Below are 18207 nucleotides of genomic sequence, written 5' to 3'. Positions count from 1 at the left end.
GATGGGTTGTAAACTGGCTCAAGGACAGAACCCACATGGTTAGAATTGCTGGAGCCATGTCAGACTCCAAACCAGTTACAAGTGGCATCCCACAAGGCTCAGTCCTGGGACCTCTCTTGTTCTGTATATATTTCTCGGAGGTACAGGCCAACATGGAAGGACTGTGGCTGACAAAGTTCGCAGATGACTGCAAACTAGGCGCCATAATTGACTCTCCAGCCGACACAAGCATCCTACCAAAGGGCCTCATAAAAACAGACAACTGGTGCCAGAGCCATGGCCTCAAGCTTAATGCCAAAAAGTGGCAAAAACAAAGTGCCCACAAATTACCACATAGGTGGTAATCCATTAAGTATGGAAGAAGTAATTAGGGACCTGGGGACCCAAGTTGATAGCAATCTCGCATTTGAAAACCACGTGGCCAAAGTGGTTAGAAAAACATTTTATATAGTCCACCTAATCATGAAGGGATTCACATCTAGATCAGGGGAGGTCATCATGCCTCTTTACTCATCCCTCATCAGGCCCATAATTGAGTACAATGCCCCTTTTGGGATGTACCTTACCAGACACCTGCAGCAACTGGAAAGACCCCAAAAGTACCTCACCAAGAGGATCAAAGGGCTCAAACAGATGCCATATGCTGCCTGGCTAAAGAAACTCCAGGTCTACTCAATGGCATACCGCCTGCTCAGAGGTGATCTGTGCCTGACGTATAAAGCCATGTCCAACCCAGAATTAATGGACATGCTGCACCTCAGAAAATCCAAATCCCATCGAGCTAAGAGCTCGAGAGACTTGAACCTCAGCACTGAAATAAATAGAACATGCTGAAGGGACAGATTCATAACCCAGAGGCTCCCTTCACTCTGGAATAAAATCCCAGTCCAGGTTAGGCAGAGTCCCTCACTGACTCTCTTCAAGAGCAATCTTGATGAGTGTATGGGAGATCATAGGTTTACCCCGGGTATCACTTCTGTGTCACTGTTAGACAGAGGCACAGTATACTAACTTCGAAAAAGGGCATAGCAAAATTAATTTAAAATGGGTGGTGAAAGCCAAACACACTCTGGCTAGGCTTATAAATGCCCTATGGCAGATAGCCTAGTATGAACCTATGAACCTATCAACCTATGTTAAGCAGAGATTGCCTTTAAGTAGATGATATGCCACAGAGTACAACTGGAGTTGTTTTAGGCGGTCAGCATAGGGCATCTGCTTTAGGCCTGTGATTCTTTTAGTGAGGTATTTCTGCGGCCTTTCCAGCTGTTGCAGATATCTTGTGAGGCGCATACCAAATGGGGCATTGTACTCTATAATGGGTTTAATGAGGGATGAGTACAGTGGGACAATGACCTCCTTTTTTCTGGATGAAAAGCCCTTAGTCATGAGGTGTGCCACATAGAAGGATTTCCTGACTGTTGTGGTGATGTGCTTAGCGAAGGCGAGACCACTGTCCACATGTGTTCCTAAGTCTCTCATCATACTTTTAGTGTTTAGTGTACTGCCACCTATGTGGTAATTCATGGGTACATGGTTTTTCCCAAAGGGGATAACTATACATTTCTTGGCATTAAGTTTGAGCCCATGGCTCTGGCACCAAGCATCTGTTTTTGTAAGGCCCTTTTGTAGAATATCCACATCATTTGGGGATTCAATAATGACTCCCAGTTTGCAGTCATCTGTGAACTTTGTTAGCTAGAGTCCCTTAGTGTTGGCCTGTACTTCAGAGAAGAAGATGCCAAACAAGAGTGATCTCAGGACTGAACCCTGAGGCACTCCACTTGTCACTTGTCTGGATCTGGATATGGAGTCGGCTACTTTTACAGTCTGGGCTCTGTCAGTAAGCCAGTTGGCAACTCACCAAGTGATGTAGGGATTTATGCCCAGCTTAGTAAGTTTATCTATGATTCCAGAGTGGGGGATAGTGTCAAAGTCCTTGGCGAGGTCCAGATAGGCTGTGTGGACCACATTACCCTCGTCCACAGCTCTGGAGACTGATTCGAAGAAGTCAATCAGGTTTAGGAGACAAGATCATCCCTTCATGAACCCAAACTGGGTGGGGTCCAGTGTTTGAAGGTTGCAGTATATAATTTCTATATTTCTCTTTCATTTATTAGTGAAGTTGAAGCATGCAGTAGTTGATATCTGTTAACCAGGGTAGTGTAGCAGGTCCATAATTGCAGTGTCAATAGATATATGATGTGAAATCCCCTGTGTAAACTTGTGTCCCAGATAGTACAGTCACACTCCAATGTAATGTAAGGGAAGAACATAGGTGTATGTCATGTAAAGTAAAATATATACACTTAAGATGTCAGTAATGACTAAGTAATGTCCAATCTGTGAATATCATTTAAAATGAAAACTGAGCAATGCTTAGCAGTGCTCAGCTTCACTTAGCTGGGTGGGGCATTGCTTACAAGCATAACTTTAAGCAGCATGCAGCCCCGCTAACTGGATTTGTGCACTGTGAAGCAGTGCTCAGTAATTTCCTCTTTAAGTAATGCTCAAATCGTTTTATCAGGTTTGTTCACTGTTTAACTGAGATCACCATTTTCAAAATGGTCCAATGACAGCAAAGGGTGGGAATATGGCCTTATTTAAACGGTGCAGGTTGGAATAAAGCCATAATCTGTTGTAGCTCACTCTTTGTAGGAAGTATGTCTGGTGTTGGTGAGGGATCACGTTTTCAGGCACAGCACTGGGGCATTATGAATTCCAGAGTCACAGCTGGGCTCCTTGTAGCAAACCATGACAACAGTCTGCTACAGGGCCAGCACCAGGGCTCACAGTACAAAGCAGAGTCCTGGGACCATCTGGCACATGACCTCACCAGTGCCACTGGCATCCTCCAAACTGCTGGGCATGTATGGCATCATTATGATGACCTGAAGCAGAGTAAGGGGGCACTCTTGGGCCAATGGATCCAAGATGCTTGGGACAACCATGCTCCAGCATTTTGTAAGTACCGCAGATATAGCTGTACCAAATTCTTGCCTGTGTATGTGATAGACAGGTATGCATAATGTTTGATTTCTCCCCCTAGAGTTGCAGTGGGGAGGGATAGCAATGCTGAGCCCCATGTGGACAGACTGTCAGGGCTGCACTGACAGGCTGGTGAGTACAGATCCACCTTGCAGTATATAGTGAAATAAATAAGGAGTGAAGTGTGTACTGTAGTCTGTGTGTCCAACAATTAAGGATAAGTTTGCCAGACTATCAGTGATCTACAGTATATGCAGTAGTAGAGCAGTTTGTCATATCAGTACAATAAAATCCTAAATCACCAACTGTTGTGTTTATTCTAGTATGTTGTAGAAATAGAATGTTTACAGGTTCTGCACAGAAAATATAATTTTGACAGCATGAATTAACAGAGGTTGTTCTGAGAACCAGCTATAATGCAAAATAGTAGAATGTGGAGGTGTAAAACAAGAGATAAAGGAAATATGTAATATTGTATGCACTGAGATCCGAAGCCTGAATACTAATGTCTAATCTATTATAGTGAGTCCCCTGCTACAGTGCCTTGTGTTAACCTTTGGTTTCCAGATCGTATTATTCCAAAGGATTACTACACAGTACTCTAGCTGTCTAAATCTCAGGATTACAAGGTCAGACTGTCTAACCCACAAAGTATTAGGTGGAAAACAGTCACATATGAGGCAGCAGTTCCCCAGTAGCTCAGTGTGGATCAAAACAGCTTGGCGGTTCATTTAACACACCCAGATATGGTTCGAATCCAGGGACTGGTATTGAGATATGTGCATATGTACACTCAAGAGATCATGTATATTTGTAGAAACAGGTAGTGGTAACAAATATTTTCTGCACAGGTCGTACAGATAATGAAATGTTTGTAGTTGCTGTTTGAAGGTTATAACAATGCACTGTGTACAACTGTCCTACTGTCCAAGCCAATGCCTGCAAATGACAGCAAGATAGGTACATATACCATGCCCTATTCCCAATACATTTATCTCAACTGTCATGCTGTCATGGCTAGGTCAGGTTAGTGCAGGTTGACAGTTTAACAGGTATGTATGTGCCACAGAAGCTATGGGCCATAGGTAGATGTAAAGTGAGGGCAGACCTGTAGAGTGTTGAGCAGTACTTTTGTGAAAAATAGAAGCCTACACAGTTGTTAATGGAACTTTCTTCTCTGTCCCCACACATCATCTGCATCAATAATTATTATTCATATACTACGGGTATGTTGTTCTCAAAACCTATTGCTGGTACATGTGTCCTATTATTGCTTATATATTTCATTGGTTGAATATTAACATACCTTGTTCAAATACCATTGTTGGTGGCCTGTTTATGTCAATGTAACTTCATACTGTTAAAGTGCTCACTCTTGTTCCATTTTTTCATGTATTCTATTTGCTATGCAACTGTTTCACATCTGTTGGTTTAGGTTAATGGGAACACACACACACATGCTGATGTAAATAATTTTGAAATGTGCTGTTCATGACTAACCAATATTTCTTGGAATACCACAACACCATAGCATGTTTGGTAAGGCAGATCCCGGCGGATCCACCTGTCCCACCCCATCTGGCCATGGCACCAGGCCTCAGCACATCTGGGACCAGACCTGGAACATCCTCCTCCTCTGCTGGTCCTGCACCACCTTTGGGTGAAACTGCATCAGTGGATGGGACTTGTCCCCCATTCGGGCATGAACACGGAGAGGAGCCCATCAACCTGCTGACAGTTCTGGGGTATGGTGCACAACATCAGCCACTCAGAGTTGGATGGGCAACTGCGCCAGATGGAGGGCCTCCTAATGCACCTAGAGGGGCAGGCTGCCCCTTTTGTCCAGCCCCGAGCACAGCCACTTTTGGGGCCATGAAGATGCAGTGGTGACTGCCCATGGGTGGGGACCTCAGTCCCACTGTATCCATTTGGGGGCTCATGGGCCTCTGATTCCCAACCACCGTCCCCATCCAAGATGTTTATCCCCCTCATGTGTCATATACTGTCCCTGTCTGCTGTCTTGTGTGTCTTGTCTTTCTGCATATGCTACCTATCCTACTCAACCTACCTCACCAAACATACCTACAGCCTTTCCCCAACATCCCATTCTCACCTTAATAAAAAAGGGCACCTGCCCCACAAAAAAAATCATTGCCTCATACATAGCCCCTTTGTCCAGTGACGTAAATCAATCAACACTCAAATTGCTCTACAAATGTATGTTGCCAACACCCCTTTTTGTGGGGTGTGAGGCTATAAATTCCAAATTTTCCACATGTATCACAGCTGTTGCTGCAGTAGAAATATAGAGCTATGGCCCTTTCCTACACCCATCCTGCACATCCCTAGCTGGTTTTCCTAATATTTTACCCCCTGCTTGCCCCCATTTCACAACTTTCCCATCACCCTTTTTTCTTTTCTTTAACTAAAATTAGCATGGGTATAAGCAGGAGTAAGCGCCGTTAAGTGAAGCTAAGGTGACTTAACCATCTGTTAGCATTGCTTAGCTTCACAGAAAACCATGCAAACCTGCTTACAACTGCTTAAAACTGCTTTAATCACGCTGTCTTCATCAGCTTTGTTATGCCCAGCAACAAAATAATCAGCCATGCAAATGTCTCAAACCCAGCATGCTGTGCACTACAATCACAGAAACATATCCCTACACCATCTCAGATGTGGGAAGCTTTAATGTTTTTACAAACATATCATGTATTCTATCATAGATAGATAGATAGATAGATAGATAGACAGACAGACAGACAGACAGACAGACAGATAGATAGATAGATAGATATAGATAACCAACCTCTTACTGCAAGACATCTGCAAAAAGCCTGACAAAGTAGGGGGATAAAGGGCAAACAATAGTGATATCTTTGAAATATGGCTGTTATACACGTAGAAGTCTGCTAGAGTAGCATGGCTTGATTTCACATATAATTCCAGAGAGATTCTATGTCAGAATTACAAATGATTGCCATTATTTACTAATGTCAATGCTCACATCATCCCACTGATTTGTCAAAAACCCACAACTGTTATTGGTAACAGACCAAACATATAAGCCACGCATCTGGACAGTGTCTAGACATCTGGACAGTGGAGAGGTATGACTGCAGTCATGTAACAGAAGAGAAAAACACTGACAGCTGCCAACCATTTCACCCAGCACATTCTGAACCATAGTAAGACCAACAGGACAGTAACCCAAATGAGCTCAGGGGAATTACCACTGTATTTCCAAATAGATCATGCACTACAGGGATGGAACTGTAGGGGAAAGGAGATATTGGTGCAAAAATGTCCACCCACAACCATTTGCATCATCACAGTCACAGCAACATATCAGTACCCAAAATGAACTCTAGAGTAGAACAACTGTCCGAACAAACATATCCTGATTGTCAGTCACACACTACACCAACATATACTGGCCCAATTCACAGTGTACTGTGAATCCTGAGGTGTTACAAGACATTTGACAGTCAGTCCCTACAAGCCTACAGACATGATAGACACTAGCAGCTGTAGCAGCATGCAGAGTTAGATAGGTAAAGGATGTATGGCACTCACGTCTGCTACTCTCCCTACCCAGCCAAACAAACATCTACACACAACACTGCTACAAAATCTTGGCAGTCTGTTCACAATGGCCAGACATACATAACTCTCAGATGGACAGATTTCCAAAGAATGTCCAGGGTGTGGGACCATATTTATGGCCACTGCTGCATACCACTTCCAGGAGTCTGCTAAGTCACTGGGATGATACCAGGAATGCAGTCACTAAATAATGATATACCATACCTCTGAACCTCTTACTGCAAGACATCTGGACAAAGCATGACATCCTTGGGGGCCAGGGGCCAGAAGGAGGGACATATCTCCCATAATGGTGTTACAAACTGAAACAGTTGCTGGTGTTACAGGATTTGTTGCAACATAACATCCCTGAAGGAGATGATGTCTGAAACATTAATGGATGTCAACATCTACTGACTACAATCCTCACATTATCCTACTGATGTCACAAAAATAGAGGTTGTCTGAGGAGCAGACCAAACATGACAGGCAAACCTCTGGGCAGTCTGTGGACATCTGAACAGGTGATAGGCATGTCAGACATCAAGTCACGCAGAAAATGGATGTCCAGACAAACCCTGTTAATCTAGCAATCCAGTATGTGTATAACAGTAATACTTACTTACAATCTGTACCCAATTCTGGAGCTTTGTCCCCCATGTTGTTGGGCTGTCTCCACATGCCCTGTCCTGAGAGGTATTCCCACCTACACTCTGTGAAGCTGTAGCACCCACACCTCCATAATGTCCTCCACACAGACAAGGAAAAGGGGCAAGACCCACATGAAGGACTTAATTATAGCACTTTGTTGCTATGGCATTGCCTAATGGAAAGAACACAGCTGGTCTGGATGCAAGTATCAAGTGGGAGACACTGATTGGTGCACAGGCCATCACATTCTCATGAGCATTACCTACAAAAGGCAAGCTGCTGCCTATGCAACACAGGTCTGAACCCATCTACACATAGACAGATTGCGACTACACAAACCCGAACCATTTGCATTGTTGTGAGAGAACTCTTCAGCACTATAACAGGTATGTCAATCACATAAGCTTGTAATGGAATTCAGAAGGGGAGATGCAATAATGTCAAATAGGACATGAAACACTAGGCTACAACAAGACCTGCTGGACTCACATGGTGCTGTCCAGCACAAATGGCCATTCCTGTTTGCCCTGTCTGCATTGACATGGATCACATCTCTGGCCCCTGAGCCACCCCCAGCAAAGGCCAGCTCAGGTATGACTACTACTGGAATGTCTGTTGTATAATACTGAGTGTGACACTGCTAGATCATCTACCTGGCATGTTTTAATTATTTATATGTCACCTGTGAATGCTACTCTGATACATATGCTTGTCTTACAAATGTAAGACACTTACATATGGTATGTGGATAGTAGACAACCAAGAAGTAAAGATATAATCACCAGCACAATGGACTACTCGAAGACAACAAAACTTTATTCCAGTTCAATAAAGAAGGTTAAGCGCTTTCATCCCCCAGTGTAGGGACTTTCTCAGAACAATTTATTCAACACCAAACCAGCCCTTAAATACAGTTAAATTGCAAATAAAATCAACTATCAATTAATTAATTAACAATTAAAACTTATTATTTAAAATAAATAAAACAACATTGTTAAATGCTAAATTCTAACTCACTTGAGACATTGGCTTAAAATATTAACCTAAAATGTTCTTAATTTTAAGCGCACTGGTAATACTAACATTTTCATTTATGCCCAGATATTTGGTTGTGTTTAACTGCAACTGTCATTTAAGCTCACATAAATCTAGATATACATCCAACACTCTACCCTGCATGTCTTTTTCTATTTGCTGTAATACTAGAAATCCAAAAATATGATAATTGTGTGACTGTATATGCCTACTTAAAGCATTAGTCTATTTTTCTTCTTAATATCTAATAAATGTTCACAGATTCTTTCTTTAAAATTCTAAGCAATGTCACCTTGGACTGCACAAGCAAATAAAGTCACAGATGTATTACCCTAAGGCTATCTTTAAGTGCAAATTGGACACATCCACCAAGGCCAATCACTAGGCCTCCCACACATGTGTCTGCACCTGTGTCTGTAACCCCAGAGGCAACACACAAATCTGCTCTAGAGTGGTGGTCAGTAACACCACATACATATACAGCATAGATATAGGCAACTGGCTGCGGACAGGTGCAGTTTAAACATCATCCCCCTGTCCCCCCATCGGTACACATGTGCATGCACAGCACCTGGCCCCCTCCCCTCATCATCAGGATGCAGCACCATAATGCCCTCTCAAAGGCAACACACATAAGTCTCCATAGGCCTGATACCATCCCTGGCTGCATCCTACATGAACATAGTCATGGGTTTTCAGATCCATTCCACACTGTAGATAACCAAAGCCTGAGCACTGGTATCATCCAATCTGCACAGAGGACAGCCACGGTCATCCCTATACACAAAGGTGGAACAATCAACTGACCCAGCCAATCATATGCACATCAGCCTAACTAGCCTGCTCTGCAAGGGCCTGGAAGGCAATATCAAGGACATTATGATCAGGGACATCAGCAACATCAAAATACCTGAGCTCACACAGCATGGTAGTGTCAAGGGGAGATCAGGCCTGTTAAACCTGGTTGACCTCTCTGAAGTGGTTAACAAGCATAAGAAAGAGGGGAAGATGGTGAACAATGCCTGCATTCACCTAGCCCAATTCTCTCACAATAATCCTCAGGCACCCAGGATACCTACACAGCTAGGCATCAACCTGTATGTTACCAGATGGGTAGCTTACTGGCTCAATTATAGTACCCACTTGGTCAAAGTAGTGGAACCAACCTCTAGTAGTAGAGTCTTCCAAAGTGATGTACCCCAAGGATCAGTCTAGGGGCCTCTACTGTTTGAGATATATGTGTCTAAGGCACAGGACAAAAGCAGTGGTCTGTGGCTGACCAGGTGTACAGATGCTTGCAATCCTGCCACTGTCTTACATTCCCTTACTGATGTGAGCATCCCCCAAGAGGCAGTCACTCAATTAATTACTGGTTCAAGAAGCATTTAAGCAAACTGGATGCCAGGAGAGGCACCTTTATCCCTGCTGTGGCAGATGTCATCCACACTAATTATGACAGTAATAAAGTACTGAGCATGCAAGCAGGTGTGGGGCGACCTGTGCACTAAGACTAGTAGCAACCTGACAGTTTCCCACTGTGTGGGCACCATTGTACTGAAGGCTATCGACATGGCCCACCTCACAAATATGAGTATGGCACCCAGGAACTAGAAGCCCACAACATCCCTGTACTCCACCCTTATCAGACACAATACCAAGTACAATGGCTCTTTTGGCATGTACCTTGTCAAGCAAATGCAGAAGTTGCATAGACCACAGAGCTTCCTGACCAGGCAAATCCAGGGTCTGTAACACCAATCCAATACAGGAAGGTTGAAAGCCCTGTCCCTGTATTCAGTCTCATACAGACTAATCATAGGTGAGCTGTGTCTGGCATACAAGTTCATTTCCAAACCAGCATTGATGGCGTTTCTGCATATCTGTAAGACAGACCTCACTCATGCATCATATATGCAAGGCCTTTACCTGGTCTGTGACATGTATAGTACATGTTGGCAGGATAGTGTAGTGTCCCACACAATACACTGTCTGTAAAATACACTCCTTCCCCATGTCTAGCAGAATATGTGTATAGCCCTCTTGAAGAAGAGGTTGAACAACTGCTTGGGAAATGGATGGGACACCCTTGGGATCCTGCAGGTGTACAAGCTGGACAGGGGAAAGAGGTGCTGGCTTGGAAGGGACATGGGCAAAATTCTGGGCCAGTAGTCTGGTATCATCTTATGAGGTGATGCACCTAGTACTTTACATGTTTCCTGTATGTATTCCAGACTGTCCTGCAATGTTGTCTGAAATGAATCCTTGGGAGTCTGAACTGTGTAGGTACTGCAGTGAGAGTGTGTAGTCTTGTCCCTTCATCAGTTATCATCACATATCATTACACCTTGTCATTGTCTGGTCTGTATAACAGTAAGTCAGCTCTTATAGCATGTGTATATGTACTAGGTGACACTGTATAGCTCGCTCCAATAGCCTTGGTCTTGACCAGAATTACCTTTCTGTTAATAGGCCCATCACACAGTAGGATTTGTCATCCTTTGTTGTGGGCCTGACAGTAGCAGTAAAAGAGATGGATTATGGCAGGCAGACCTACCATAAGGTCTTCCCTGAAGGGCCCATAGGTGTCACAGCTGTGCCAGACTGTACCATGACTGTGTGTGTGTGTGTGTGTGTGTGTGTGTGTGTGTGTGTGTGTGTGTGTGTGTGTGTGTGTGTGTGTGTGTGTGTGTGTGTGTGTATCAGTAAGCATAATACTGCAGGGTATTAATTCACATATGCTGTCTTCCCCTCACAGGTGAACACAGGGGTTGGTCTCCCTTCCCCTCACAACATGATGTCAGTGTCTTAGTGGACTCCCATGATGATGGCAATCATAGTGAGGCACAGGTAGGGATGTTGTTGCCTGAATCCGTGCCATTGTTTGGTATCCCACTTTCATCCACCATGTCCCCACACACAGTCAGTATGCCTACACATATCCAGTCCCCAGCAGCCAAGGATAATGGACAGGGTAAGGGTGAGGGCATGGAACAGGCTAGTTTGTTGATTATGGTGAGTGTGGGTGTAGACACCAGCCATAGGCAGAGAGCAGGCGAGGTCACACACAGGCAGATAGAAAGGGGTGCTCGACAGTGGACTGCTGCCCATCAAGTCCCAGTCACAAGTGCCACAGCAGGTGGTACCAGATGCATGTTACAGTCCATTATGGAGGCACAGGCATGTACTGACTGCAACACTAGACAGATGCTCAGAGTCATGAATGCAGTGCTCCCTGCCATGCGTGATGACCTCCACGGCATTTGTGATGTCATACATCATCTTGCTGATGTCCTGGATAGACAGTGGGGTGAGACATTGTCCCTGCTCGATCGTGCAATGTCTGTGCTTGAGCATGTGTTGGGAGTAAGCCATCAGCCAGGTGGATGTAAGTCAGCTACATGATCAGCTGTGAACCCACATGGCCATGCACATTCACAGTCCTGTAATGGCAGTACCAACAGCACTACCAAAATGAGGGTTCTGTCCACACAATACCAGAGCAAGCCATAGACACGCTCTCCTGGCAAGTCCCATCAATGACATGGATCCAGCAGACAGCAGTCACCATCAGGGAGTAGTACTGCAGCTGTCCTTGGGCCTGGTGGTGCCACTGACATGCCTGGCAGAACCAGTTACCAAATCCCTGCCAGGAGACAGTGACCCATACATCCTGCCATGCATGGCCAACACCTGTCCAACATAGCCCTATGTCCTGCATCCATATCACTTGATGTTGTGCAGACAATCACTCATACAACCCTATCACAGGCCAGTCACCATCAGACACACACAACTCCTCTGCATGGCCCATTTGTCCACCTGTCCAGACATGCACACACACACACACACACACACACACACACACACACACACACACACACACACACACACACACACACTATGTATGCCATATGGTCCAGCTTAGGCCTCTGGCAGTCCAACACAACACCCTGTGCATGTGATGATACTTGTGCCACATCTCTGTTATCCATACCATCGATGCAGAGACATGCTCATATGGGTCTGATGCACAGGGTGAATATTGTACAGTGTAGCAATGTCATGCTGTGTACAGTGCTGTCTGCTGCCAGTAGTTATGGGTACACATTGAGGTGTATGTACCTTGTTAGCTATGATGCACTATTGTTGTTAGTACTGCTGACTGACTGTAGTGTCATGTACTGTATTCTGGTTGTGTTCCAGGGTTTCTATGTGTCTTCAGACTGTGGGCCTGCTGACAGTAGCAATGATGTGTAAGGTGGAGTGGAAACACAGTGACCTTTCGTAGCCAAGGTGCAGCTGTATATGTACATGTTTACCAGGTGTGTTTACATACAACAGTGTGTGATTGGCAATTCTGGCAGTGTGACCTTGCATATATACCCTTGACACAGCCACCTAGCCTTCATACATGTCACCTGTGTGTTCTGTGGGACCGCAGGCTCACACATACAGAGGAGGTTACTTGAGTACTGCCACTAGGTCCCTCACAAGCTTAGCCATTACTTTAACTGCAACAGATTCAGCTATCAGCACCTGTTGCCCCTGACATTTCTGTCACATCCACTTGACAGAAATGAAGGTGATGAGTGTATGCCTGCTACTGTGTATCACAGGTTTGGGTTATGTATTCCTGACACTGGTCAGCCTATGTTAATCTAACCTGACAATCACTAGAATGTGTGTCTAATATCTCATAATCATGTCTGGCCTCTAGTGCTGGTAGTGCACACAGAGTCACAGTCTTGTACATGGGGCAGCTGACAAAGGGCTGATAGCACTTAGCTACACAGTCTTACAAATGATAGTGCTAGATACATAACACAGCTAGCACAGCAGTACTGTGGTGTGGCAGTGTCTGTCACTACTATTTCAGTGGGTGACAATTACAGGGGCTGTTAGGATTGCCAGTGGTGGGTTCAGAGGCCCTTCACATGTTAGAGCTACCTGACACATGCACACCGCTGCATGGGGACATGCATTGAGGCACACATGCACATGGAGGTGACATTTATCAGAGTAGATGACCTGCCCATCTATTAATGTACATTACACAGTGACACAACCACTGCACCACAGTGGCTTGGTTTTAGAAACTGTGTAACTGCGCTAGTACCATGGATGACATCTGTATGAGCTGACAGTAGGTTGGCAATGGGGGAGTTCACAGGGTAGAAGAGGCACACAAAATGGTATAGCCATCATGTACACACACTGAAGACAGCCATAGGGGCTGTGCATACAGAAACACATACACAGTTGCCAACAGACATATTAGTAACCTTATGTATCCACTTGTGTGTGGTATAGTGCTGCATACACATGACATGGTCCACATAGATTATATGCCTGGGACATAAACACAACTTCTTACAACAGGTAATCCTGCAAAAGCCATCATGGATAGTGGGATAACCCAAGAGACATAGTAATTGGTCTCTTCTACTAGTCCTACAAACCTGCATAAGTGATAGAGTGACAGACTTTGTATCAGCATAATATGTCAGTCAGGTAAGATGTCTGATGCTGGCTTCTGTGTCAGTATGGTAACTGTGACATATTTGGCAAGGATATCACCGGGATGCTCATTATCAGGGGATGCAGACCACATATAGGTTGTAAACATGTGGATGACTGGTATGGGCTGTATAGTGTTACATGGTGCATGTGAGGTAGACACAATTAACATGGTCTTTAAAGTAATGTCATGGGTAGGGGGTCAACAGGCCTTAATATGGTATAACCTACACACACAAAGCAACAGGGGATATGCTTCACACACACTTTGCTATAGTTGTAGGTATTGAGATTAGAACCCCTATCTATCTAAGTATTTCCACTATTGTATTATGCAGTTATTGCACACATCACAGAGCTTAGAGGACTGTCAAGTGTATACAGGTACATCTAAGGTGAATGACATCAGCAGGCCTTGTAAAGTAGGGCAATGGGATGTGTACTGGGTGGTTCACACCTCAAAATGGTATAACTCACAACCCCAGAGGATATGATTCCCACCCAAACACACACTTGCTTGGACTGACATTAGAACCCTACCTATCTAGTTATTTTTACTATAGTGTTACGCAGTTATTGCATGCACCACAGAGCTTATAGCACTGGGGCTGTGTGAAGGTACTTCTAAGGGAATAACATTGGCAGGACTGCTACAGTGGGGCACTGGGAAGTGTAATGTGTGGGAATTGCCTAAAACTGTTTCACCTTCAAACAAACTCACACACACACACACACACACACACACACACACACACACACACACACACACACACACACACACACACACACACACCTGCCAGGACTAAGATTAGAGCCCCTATCTATCTAGATATTTGTACTGTAGTGTTACACGGTTATCACATGTGCTACAGAGCTTATAGGGTTGACAGGTGCCCAATGGTACTTCTAATGTGAATGACAGCAGCAGATCTTGTTTAGTAGGGTAATGGGAAGTGTACAGAGTGGGAATAGCCTCCTAATGCTTAGACCTACAGACATACACACACACACACACACACACACACACACACACACACACACACACACACACACACACACACACACAAAGGCAGGTGATTGATATCATAACCCCAACCTCAGTACTATTACACAATAGACCACACCTTCATGCTGGCATGTGCAACTGGTTACAACTGGTATGCCACTGTCTGCAGCAGGACATCACTCTATGCCATTCAGGGTATCTCTGTGTGTGTCTCCCTTTGTCTCTCTCTCTCTCTCTTTATCCCTGTATCATTGTCTGCCTCTCTCTTCTCCACATCTATCTGTGTGTATGCTTGACATATTATCTGCTGCCCATATATATATATCTGTGTATCACACACAACAGATGCAGATATATCACATACAGGCCACCTAGAGCTAGCTGAGGGTAATCCTGTCTGTTGGTTATGTGTAGGGACAGTTAAGGTGTACATAGCTGTATGTATGCAAAGACATATATGTACAATACAGTTATATAGTCCAATGTGGTTTCCAACACGGCCTGTGATTCTCTAAATGTAGGAACATGCCTAGTGTGACCGTCTATACTCCAGTCTGGGGCTTTCCGTGCTACAGCCATACCTCTCAGAAGTAAACAGGACTTTTCTAGGGGTACTGTTTTTTTTAGCAGACACTTTCTGGCATATCTGAAGTCTGACACTGCAATGTATTGTGTCATTATCTACTGACAGACATGCTCACATCAGCACAGTGCTTTACCAGAGGGTTACAAGATGTATGATGCACAGGCCAATATTATGAGCCTGACTATATACATTCCTGCCCATAAAGGCCAGTTGAGAGCTGTGGCTACAGCTGGTTGATTGGTGAAGCTGTGTAAATAGTCCAGCAACTTGGTGATATACTGCCTGGAGATCTCTTGTTTGTGTGGTATTCTTCTTACCAGAAAAGTCTTGATGTGGCCATACCTCTTAACTGTACATATTTTGGCAGAGTGTCCAGGTGTTTGTTTAGTTTTGTCCAGTCTACATAAACGTGTGTTTCATGGCAAGTTAGTTGCATATAATTGAAAACTGACATTACAAAATAATGACAGTCAATAGTGTTTCAGATTTCATAAACTTCAAACAATTTCTGCTAATGTAAAACCTCTTATCCTACCAATTTTCTCAGTATGTAATGGAAATATTTACAACACATGCCTATAATTCTGCCTTTGTCCCACTTTTATTTATGACCTTGTCCAGAAGTCTTGCTGTCAGAGGTTGGGAGGTATGGCTGTGGGTACAGAGTGCATGTATTCTACTGTGCAGAAATGTCCATTATATGTGTAGTATATTCCACATAGCACTGTGACTTCCAGGTATGTCAGTGGCAGATCAGTACAGAGTAATGTGGAATGACTGACAGTTGTGTATAGGATGATAGGTTGCTATGACATTAGTAGGGTATTGACCATAAAGCCCTTATAACCCACACAGATGAGAGTGTAGTCTATGTTACAACACATCAGCACACTGATCCCCTGTCCAGCAGGGACACAGGTGGGATCACAGGACTGTATTTTGTGTTTCCCTTGCAGTTATACAAGGAACATATATCTAGGGGTACTGAGGCACTTGGCTTGCTGTTGACAGGAAGTGTATTCCACAGATGGGGTAGTGTGTGGTACATGTATCTGTCACACCAACAAACCATACTGATATAACAGCCCCAGATTGAAGCTGTGCCTACAGGTTGATGGAATGGGACTTGTGTTCCAGATGTGCACCAGTCCCATCAAGCCAGGGTCTGGATTGCTTTGTATGCCAGACAGGGGTCACCTCAGCAGAGTCTGTATGGAATGGGGTGGAGGGACAGTGCTATTAGCCTATCTGTGTAGGGTAGGTTTTGCAGTTTGGCGTAAGGAATTAGTGTTTGCAGGACCATGGTGTGTAGAGTCTACATGGTCTGTGGTGTGTAGGTTTGTGGGGTTCTCATGTAAATTTGCCTCTAAGGTGTCCATTGTTGGGATTTTGTTTTGTTGCAGACCTCCACTTACATGGGTGTGTGTTGTGTATTTGCAGGTGATGTTTACTGACTCCTTACACTGCATGGCACACATGTTACTGCACAATCTGTTATGGTGTGCACATTCTCCATTTGTCTAGCCCATGGTTCCCCTTCCCCTTATGTGTGTCTCTATGTCCTTCTCTAGTCCAGTCACAGGCTTTGGCCACAGTGGCTGCTATGTATTTGTAATTCTGATGTGGGTGGGGTACATGCCATTACATTGCACACAGGGATCATAGGTTCATAGGCAGGTACTAGGCTATTGGCCCTGGGGCCTATACAAGCCCAGCCAAAAAGGTACCCTGGCTTTTGCCACCCAAGAAAATTATTTTCCTGTGACACTGTCGAGCAGAGCCAGAGAGGTGATCCCCGGGGTGAATTTCCTATTTCCCATCCAATCATCAAGTTTTTCTTGAAGAGTGCTAATGAGAAGCTTTGTTTGATATAAATAGGTAGTTTATTTCAGAGTATGGGAAGTCTCTGGGACAGGAATCTATCCCTCCGGCATGTTCTGTTTATTGTGGTGACAAGGTTTAGGTCCCTAGAGCATGTAGCTCAGAGGGAGTGGGATTTCTTTAAGTGGAGCATGTCCAACAGCTATGAGTTTGACATAGCTTTGTATGTTAGGCAGAGATCACCTCTGAGTAGGCGATATGTGACAGAGTAAAGCTGGAGTTTTTTGAGACGGTCTGCGTAGGGCATCTGTTTGAGGCCGGTAATCCTCTTTGTGAGGTATTTCTGTGGCCTTTCCAGTTGTTGTAGATGTCTTGTGAGGTGCATACCAAAAGGGGCATTGCACTCTATAATGGGTCTAATTAGTGATGAGTAGAGGGAAACAATAACCTCTTTTTTTCTGGATGAGAAACCTTTTGTTATGAGGTGCGCCACATAGAAGGATTTCCTGACTACTGTGGCGATGTGATTATCAAAGGAGAGACTACTGTCCACCTGTGTCCCAAGGTTTCTTATCACACTATTTGTGTTAACTATACTACCGCCTATGTTGTAGTTCATGGGTACAGAGTTTTTACCAAAGGGGATGACAATGCACTTTTTGGCATTGAGCTTGAGGCCATGGCTTTGACACCAGGCATCTGTCTCAGTGAGGCCCTTTTGTAGGATGTCCACATAATTAGGAGTTTCGATTATGGCTCCTAGTTTGCAGTCATCTGTGAATTTCGTCAGCCAAAGACCTTCTGTGTTAGCCTGTACTTCAAAGAAGTAGATGCCAAACAGGAGAAGCCCCAGGACTGGACCCTGTGGTACTCCACTTGTCACTGGTCTGAAGTCAGATTTAGAGTCTGCTACTTTCACAGTGTGGGTTCTGTCAGTGAGCCAGTTGGCAACCCATCTTGTGACATAGGGATTTATACCTAGTTTAGTGAGTTTTTCTATAATTCCAGAGTGGGGGAT

Source organism: Protopterus annectens, chromosome 1.part1 (assembly GCF_019279795.1).
Source record: "Protopterus annectens isolate FY-2018-M chromosome 1.part1, PAN1.0, whole genome shotgun sequence".
Classification (NCBI taxonomy): Eukaryota; Metazoa; Chordata; order Ceratodontiformes; family Protopteridae; genus Protopterus; species Protopterus annectens.
The sequence above is the reverse complement of the archived record's forward strand: the minus strand, read 5'-3'. Positions refer to the sequence as shown.